Below are 9,373 nucleotides of genomic sequence, written 5' to 3'. Positions count from 1 at the left end.
TATAATTGCTCGAAAGTCGAAACTAATTAAATACATTGTAAACACTTTATTTGGACCAAACTGCAAATGTACGCATATATTACAGACTGTTATGTATTAGCGTACCTATTAAAATACACGTCATAAAATATTTTTACAAGATCGTAATTTTTCGTTTGATATAATCGATATTGAATTCCGTGACGATGAATTTTCCAAATATATAGTTAACACCGATCACCGAAGCATTTTTCATTGAAGTTCTTAATTCAGCATGCATTGTGTTTAATAGTCTTGAATAGTGTCAATCAGCTGGTGTTGTATAACTACGTGTTTTAATGCCTTGTAACGACAATTACGGCGATTACGACGACTTTTTTGACCTATAAGAATCGATCCACGCGGTTGTGTGGTGAGCAATATGAGGGAGAAGTAGTTTTCGGTCATACATCATATTTTATCTCAATTGGATTCGATACCGACCGTTTTTAAGGAGATAAATGTAGGAAATATTCTAAGTGAGTTCGAGTATACAAATGTGTGCGTAATTAGAGATCATAAATATGTGTATGTGATAGTAGTGTAAAAAAAAATAGCTTCTATACATCATGTATGCATATCATGCCAATAATTACGCGCACCACGAATATGAATTTTTTTTGTTTTGTTTTTAAAAGTATTAAAAGTTTGTCATTCGTATTGACTAATATATCCGATAAAATGTATTAACACATGGTTGAATTCGTAAAGTTTATACGAAAACGGCCAATATTTTACATTTTAAAATTAATTTTTCTGTTCAATATTATTAACATAGATTATAATAATTCTTAATTTTTAAAATTAAAAAATAAAATCCTGAAAGGTCTCTAAGAGCTCATTTAAAAAAAGTGGAATATTTCGGTAGAAAACCCAACCGGCATCAAAGTTCCTTAATGATTATTATTATAGCTAGGATTTTGACGACTTAAAAAATACACAAAAATGCAAAATAACCTAAAAACTTTAAAAACTGAACTTAAAATATAAATAAAACATGTACTCAGATGAGCGAAAAAAATGTAGTTTTAAAATAATCATTAATTATTATTTTTTCGTTTTTTATATCTTACAAAATAGGTAAACATCTGTTTTAAAAAGTAAATTAAACAAATATATTCAAATTTGAGTTGACAATTAATTATATTGTTTTTTCAATATCAATGGACTTGAATAGGTAGTTGGAATTGCTTATATAAAAAATATTTTAAAAAAAAAGTTTAAAATAAATAAAAATGAGTTTAAACACATACAATTAACGTGATATTTGTATGAAATGAATTTGACACAAAAAATGCAAAATAACAATTACACATTCTAAATTGTTATACAACGACAAAAGTTTGGTTTTTGGTTAGAATTGTATAGCACTCAAAGAAAAAAAGTTATACTTATTATGTACACACCGACATGATAATATATTTTATTAATAAATACGATGTCAATATGTATTATAATTTTTTAAGTACCCAAAACGATGTAGGTACGCGTCGTCAAAATATGTCGTGCATCTGCAGATTATCGGTGGTCCACCGGTCACGTGGAGAGTGCAATGTTATAACATACCTATAGCAACAACTCTCGTGACCGGTCGGCAGCGGCGGCGGCTGAGGCTGTGGCTGTGGCTGCGATGATGCAACGATACAACATATTATATACCTATACCAATACATATATGTATGTATACATTATATGTACACGGCAGGTTACGTATATATATATATATTTATAAACTACAGTGGGCACAGGATCTATAGTGTTATTATATTATGATAAGAATTACTTCATCCGTAACGCAACGACCGCTGCAGCCGCCGCCGCCTAGTTCCCACCACACTTCCGCCCCGCTTCCACTTGTGCGCTCGTGACACCGAGCCCGCGACCATACGCCGCAGAGGTTCTTTTTTTTCTTTCCTTCGCTAACTCCTTAAAGCAATAATATCATTATCCGGTACAGATATTATATATTATTACTATTTTTATTTACTGTCACTGCCGCCGAAAAAGACCTTCCTCACATACCACCTGCAGCACGCCATCGCCTCTCACTCCACGACGCATTGCATGCTATAGAATAATATGTCATAACAATCACACACACACACACACACACACACACACGCACACGACACCATATACCCATCTCTTCGAATACGTTTACACCCACTCTGCCGCGTGTGCCCGCGGTAGTGGTGGTGCGAAGTGCACGCGACGTTCGAAGAACCGGAGGAGGCGGTGGCAGTGGTCGCGTTGTTTGAGGCCCACCGCGTTGCGACTGCCGGGCAGTCTAGCGTCCGCTATTGAAATCCGACGACGAGCTACTATACTGCAGCCTACCGACACTCGCACGCTGCCTACACGTGTCGACATTACCACAATATACAATACTATTACGATTATCACAACGGTTGTGATTGTTATCATATTATTTCGTTACTAATATTACCGTCAGTATCCTTGTATTTGCTCGTCGTCCAGCCGATTTCCGCCGGATATCCGTTGAACGTCCGGTAGGAGACCGTGTGCGCGCACGGTCATGTCTGCAGTCTGCCGTCTGCTGCACGTAAACGGCGGCAGCGGCGACGAGACGATCGTCCGAAATCATTATCATCATCACCACCACTGCACCAGCTGCAGTCGAAAGAACTTCGGCTGCGACTCGTAAAAATCTTTGGGACCAGCGTCTAAGATGGTGACGGCCCGTTGCACCCACAGCCTCACCACCGGAACCATCGCTGCTACCGACTGCAGGTAAACACATACAACTTGTATTATAATATTAGAATATAACTAATGTAATATATTCGAATATAATGCGTACCTATCATAACATAATATACAAGCTGACGAATTCGCGAGTTGGAATACGGCGTGTTCGGATTTTAAACATTTTTTTTATTTTGAAAAATACCAGCCCGAACTACCGCCCGCCAACTGACGAGACGTCTCGATAACCACCGAACCAATTTCTATACTTAGTGTATTACTCGATAATTTATCTAATAATAATTAGTAGTCATTACCCATATAAGTTTTGAATGTCACACTTAACACTGACTTTCGACGACTTCGTGTCGGACTACGAATACCAATAACCCTCATCTACTCGCGCGTATCGTTTTTGTGGTTCGGCTTATGCTGCATAATGCCTGATCGTGTTTGTCTGTGTCCTCTAAACTCTTCCTCTATCTGAAATTCGAGACTTTTATAGAATTATATAAGGTACTTTAAGTGATTTTATTAGTACATCGACTTTCAAAATATTTTTACAAATTATGTATTGTAGTTTTGAAATGCATTTAAAGAAACACGAAAATAATTATTTCAATTTTGAATTTAAAAAAAATTTAAAATATCACACATAATAATACTTGAAGCTGTATTATATATGATAAATTACTGGTTTTAAAAAAACATTATTAATCAAAAAATATACATGGTGTTCGTATCGCGCACTTCCGGTAATAGGCAGATGACACTGCTCTACTGTCCAGAATCCGCCCAATGCAAAGGTCGTATAGTACGAGTATATCGTATTATATCATCTAGTATGAATTAAACCACATACTCGTAACTATTTAATTTTTAAAGGCACTCGGTCACTTTTCCACTTTATCTTCTTGAAAACTTATAGCAAATCCACTTTTTTTTTTATTTACTTAGACAATTTAACAGAAGCAGTGTTTGGTACATAAAATATAGATACGCATGTATCTATTTGTTAATCGATCGACAATAGCGATATATCTTTATGTATTACAACTGAAATGTAGTTCAGGTTGCGTAGTATTTTAAACAAGTAATCAATTTTGTGTTATAAAATATCGTTGACTCACACACGTTAGTCCTTACAGTAAAAGTAAATACAAAAAGACAGGAGTGATTCTATAGAAATGTTACAGGAATGAAATAATGCCACTAATACACACTTATATAATAAGTCATAAAAATATTAATTAAACATTTATAGTTTTAAAAACACATTAAATATTGTAGGTCGATATTGATAGTTAAAGACTAATAACTATTACATGTTATTACCTCTAAAACAGAATCTAAAGGGAGACTTTTGACTCCGTTTCCATACATGTTTTCGTCACCTTGAAAACAAATTGTATTTAAAGTTCACATTAGATTTATATTACAGTCTACGTCATGGCCGTCATCGAACATATCGCAACAATTTATCATTACGATGACAAACAAGTATTGTATACAGACAAACCATAGTACGTGATACATCATTGCGATTAGTTAGTAACGATAATGTGTATATAAGTACAAATACCTACAATTATATTAATATCGAATGTCGTTATAATATTAATTGTTATGATAGCACGGGAACAGGAGATTATTGCGAAGAGCGCTGTGTCATCATAATACTAAATACTGTAAAAAAAAATATGTGCATTGCGTCACGCGGTATAGCAACGTCCTTACAGCATCACTGGTAACGAAAATGTAAAAACCATTTCAAAACGCGCCCGACCGCTTAGTTCTCATACGGCGGACACGATTCGTGATGATAATAAAACAAAAATATAGAACTATTACATATTATTACGTACGCGGGATTACGCGGGCAAACGCATGCGAGTGTGTTTTAATATTATCTTTTTCGTGTGTGTGTGTGTGTGTTTTTTAATGAGCCGGTGAAGGACCCACCGCATGGTCCGCTGGCCTGCAATTGTATTACATCATGGCCCGGTGGCAAAACGGCTTTATAATATTAGACATACACACACACACACACACACGCACACACACACATACACACATGCATACCGACCTGGAAGTAGGATAAGGCTAAAATATTCTGATCGCGGAGTCGATAGCAGTGCCGTGCGCGAGGTGGTGGCAATAATAACATAATATTATATTATATTAATATGTAGGCGAGAAAAACGAGGAGAGAGAAATCGAGAACGAACCGTACGAAAGAGAATAATATACTACGATATCGTTATAATATTATTATTATTTCGATAGTGAAAGTCACGGCGGCGAGCCGAGGCCGACGACCGGCGCTCTAAATATTATTATTATTATTATTATAGACGATAACGCGCCGAGAACCTTACCGCGGTGTACTTTAATAATACTTCTTATTAATAAGTACTATCGATATGTCTGTAGTAAGCCCTTGAAAAATTAATTATACCCCCCAAAAAAGAAAAAAAAAAATTTTATGTAGGCTATACCAAAAATAATGGCATAAATGTGACCGTGGTGCCTAGCAAAAAAAAAAAAAATTGTCTACAGAACGTATTGATAAAACCATTTATTTAGTAGGTAATAATCAAAAATCAAATATAAATATAATTCTTAAATTATTTCACATAAAACTTTGTAAATAAAGAATATTTCATATGTAATTGGTTTGGGAAGGAGGGTTAGAAAATTGATAGGTAGTGATAATTTTACTACATTGTCGCTGCTTAGTTTTTATCCTTCCTCCAACCAATACCACCACAATAAAAATAGAATAAACATTAAAATAGTTAAAACTACATATAGCTCGTAAAAAAATAAAAATATTAATTTAATATTAAACTACACAACTTTATACATTTATTTTGATTTTTGAGACATAATAATAAAAAATTATTTGGAATCGATTGGATCAATAATCGATTTTGCATAACTGAATAACTTAATTAACCCATTGAGATGGCACTAAAAAATTACGTTGAATACTTTTGAATAGCAACAAAAAAAAATTCATATTACTCATATTGGTAGATCACTAAAAATAATTACTCCAAACAGTCTAGCTTCGGGCACGTCCTTATACTTCTTTTATATGTATAATAAGGTTATGGGTAAAACATAGACAATGTTAACGTGTAGTTTTTTGGGCGTGGTGAATGAAATATTTTTCACTTCCTAAAAGTTGTATGTCAAAAAAACAACACACCACCGTAAAACCAATTGTTCAAATTAAAGAAATTACTATACTCTTCACGTTTCGCAACGACCCTAATTGGAAACCAAACCGCGAGTGAAACAATCGAAAAAGTGTATTGTTACGTCGTTGCCTCGACGTTGTACACGCTGTATGACGTGCTTTCCGTGTACAATATATACATACTAATTAGGAAGTGTTGACGAACCTGGGCACGATCTAGTTAAAGAAAAGATATAAATAGCTGGTTAAATTACGTGTTAGAAATTACTTAAAATTTATCGAACTAGGTAGTAATTGTATTCTCTCGGTAAGTGAAACTAGTTAGTTAATAAATAAATAAATAAATTTTTTTTTTTTTTAGACTTTAATCAGTTTGAGTAGATACATTAATTAATATATGAATTAAAGTTTAATAAAAAATATGAAATTTGAATTTATTTTTTGTAAGAATTTATATATATATATATATATATAATATGCATAATTTATGCATATAATTTTTTCTGCCGCATACGCACTATTTTTTTTAACGTCTAGGAACTTACAAACGTACCTGTTTCTATCATGTAAGAACTAGCATATTATGTCCATATGTATTTTTTTTACCTATTAGGTCTCGTACAGGAACTTACATTCACCTATATTACGTATAGTAATTCGATATAGATAATATATTTTGCTAAGAGGATGGCCACTTATAAAAGGGTTTGAAATAGATAATTTTAACAAAATAATGACCAAAACTAAAACCTTTGTTTTTAATTTTATTTAAAAAGTAAAAACTAATTCAAAGTTACTTTTTAGTGGTACCGTGTCAGTACCGTTGTTGAATGTTGCATAATTACGCGATTGTACGTACATAAAAAACTATGTCACGCGGAAAATACCACTCGACACTTAGTCTACACCCATAGTTATTGCTGTTATAAGAAACTTAATTTATGTACAATACATTATTTCTTGTCGTAGCGTCTCTATTATTATTTTTAAATTATAGCCATATTAACTAATTATCCGATATAAAATAAGTTCTTAAAGTTTAAGCAACCATCAAAACAATGGATTTTAAAACATTAACAATACGTTTTTAATATAAATGGTTTACAAAAACATAAACCTTGAGGTACAGTAAACATTTTCTTCTGATAGTCTTGTACAAATTTTGAATCAAGTACAGTTCTTTTTCCCGCACAACGGTTTTTACAGTCAATATTTGGAGGTGTGGCGTCTTCCTAGCGTTTCACGACCGACGACAACGGGCAATGTTATGATTTACATAACTAGTTATATGGTATTACAAGTCCGAACTTATAGACCGTAGCTGTAGCCGTGCCGTCGGTCGTTTCGTTCGAGTGTTTTTTGTACGATTTAAGGAAGAAACAACGAAAAAAAAAAAAACCACCAGTTACGAGATTAATTTATAATTCGATGTATCGACCCAACGTCTGCAGGAAGTGCGACCTCGTTAGGAAACAAGTATTTTCGGTCGTGCAATCGTTAGAAAGAACAACCGGCAGCATCTGACAGAGTAGTGCGGCGTGAACAATGTGTCCTCGGGCTCGCGCCATACGTAGGCACATGCAAACGTGAGACGGTTTTCGCGCGCAAAATAAAGCGTGGGCGTGGGAGCGATCGCGTAGACTTGGCGCGCGCGTGCGGCTGAACGTATAGATAGGTACCCAGGTAACGGTATACCTAATGTCGTCACGATATGTGTATTACGCGGTCAGCGTGCGTAAACATAAATATAGGTAATGAAACGGTTACGCGGACGTCGTATATTGTACCGCAATTAAAAATGTTGTCGTCTATCGATTAATTCTTCTGGATCATCGCGCGCGTGTAGAGAACGTATATTATACTTCCGGTTAGCGCGTCCGTGTGGTATACGCATCGTACGCGCATTACATTATGTTGTATTATTACGATACGACAGCGATATGTAACGCCGCCGCGCCTTTTGTTTTCCGGTAAATTATCGCCGTAATAACGCGAACGTCTAGCCCATCTAGGCATCTCGTAGGTATACGTATAATATTATAAGTAGTGCGACGCGCACTTGCACACACTCGTACTAGATATCTGCGTTATTATACCTACCCGTGCGGCGATGCGTACCGCGCGCGTTCGTGACGGCCCGCAACAGTGTTCGTCTCGGTCGCGCGTAATACGTTGTATCCAGTAAATAATAATAATTATTATTATTATTATAATTATACTATTACGATTGTCGTCGATATTCGTCGTCTCGCCAAACGAATCGATACGACGAACGACGGAGGAGTCTTCCGGTTGGATCGAAATCGCACGACAGTCGGTCGTACCTGCTCGCAGTATTATAAGCTGTCACACCTAACCGCGCCGGAGCACACGGCACGTGCCGCCGTCGTTTAAGACGCAATCTTCTTCCTATACGCGTTCGGGTTACATAAACTATACCATCATGAAACCGACTGCGAACAGACAGTACGTTATTTTTACGGTATCGCTTGTTCGTTTTGTGACTGATTTTTGACGACATTCGTCGAGAACGAACTATGTAGGTACCTGCAATACACACATCCGTCTTACTATGACTGCAATCGTTAGTATAGTAGTTATTTAATTTTGATTTTCAAACGACATCGAATAATCGTATTGCACACTAGCTCGTTCGCGAATACCTACCCGACAGCTGGTCGAATTTACACCGAACGAGTCAAATTACGGTTGAAAATGAGTTTAGTAGTTTTCTCGATTTTACGTTAACACGTGACGTCGTATAACTACGTGTCTACCTATATATATATATATATATATCCTGACAGCACAGCCAGTTACGTATTGCTCTGCTCTCTCTCTCACACACACACACACATACACACACACACATACACACTGAAACTGTTTACTCTCTATCTCTCACTCTTTCTCTCTCTCTGTGTCGCAGACTATTTCGGACGCCCGACAAGCTTTCCGGAACGTGTCGAGCATCGTGCGCGACACGATCAGCGAGTCGTCCAAAGACCCAGCAGCCAGCCCAACCGGCGGCGGCGCGGACCGATGATGATGGCGGCCAACACCGCGGACAACGAGGTCGGCGGCGGGGCGGCGTCCACCACGGCGGCCACGGACCAGAGGATGGCCGGCCAAGCGCTGGGCAAGCTGTTCGGCCGCAACTACCGCGGACTGCGCCGGCTGTTCGACTCCGAGCTCCGGTCCGCCATCAGGTCGGTGTCCCGCGAACGTTGCACAAACCGCTTTACGATCGCACGAACAATACGCCGCGCGTAATATCGCCGTTATCGCGGCAGTCGCGTCGCGCGCGCCGACAACACGACGCGTTTCCGACACGACGACGTCCGCAGCGGCGGCGCGGCCGACCGCCACCGTGCCGGGTCAGGGCCGTTCTCGACGGCGCGTTGAAATCGTTACGTGTCGAGACGATGTCGTAACGGTCAATTT

At 37.2% G+C, this 9,373-nt stretch overlaps 1 pseudogene; it reads left to right on the top strand.

Moving 5' to 3' along the window:
- Positions 1-2,085: 2,085 nt before the first annotated feature.
- The window catches only part of LOC112595733, a 14,607-nt pseudogene continuing 7,319 nt past the window's right edge, over positions 2,086-9,373 (top strand).

The sequence above is a fragment of the Melanaphis sacchari genome, unplaced genomic scaffold (assembly GCF_002803265.2).
Source record: "Melanaphis sacchari strain LSU unplaced genomic scaffold, SCAv2.0 Contig29_pilon_pilon, whole genome shotgun sequence".
Lineage (NCBI taxonomy): Eukaryota > Metazoa > Arthropoda > Insecta > Hemiptera > Aphididae > Melanaphis > Melanaphis sacchari.
Note: the sequence above shows the minus strand (reverse complement) of the source record. Positions and strands in the feature narration are given on the sequence as shown.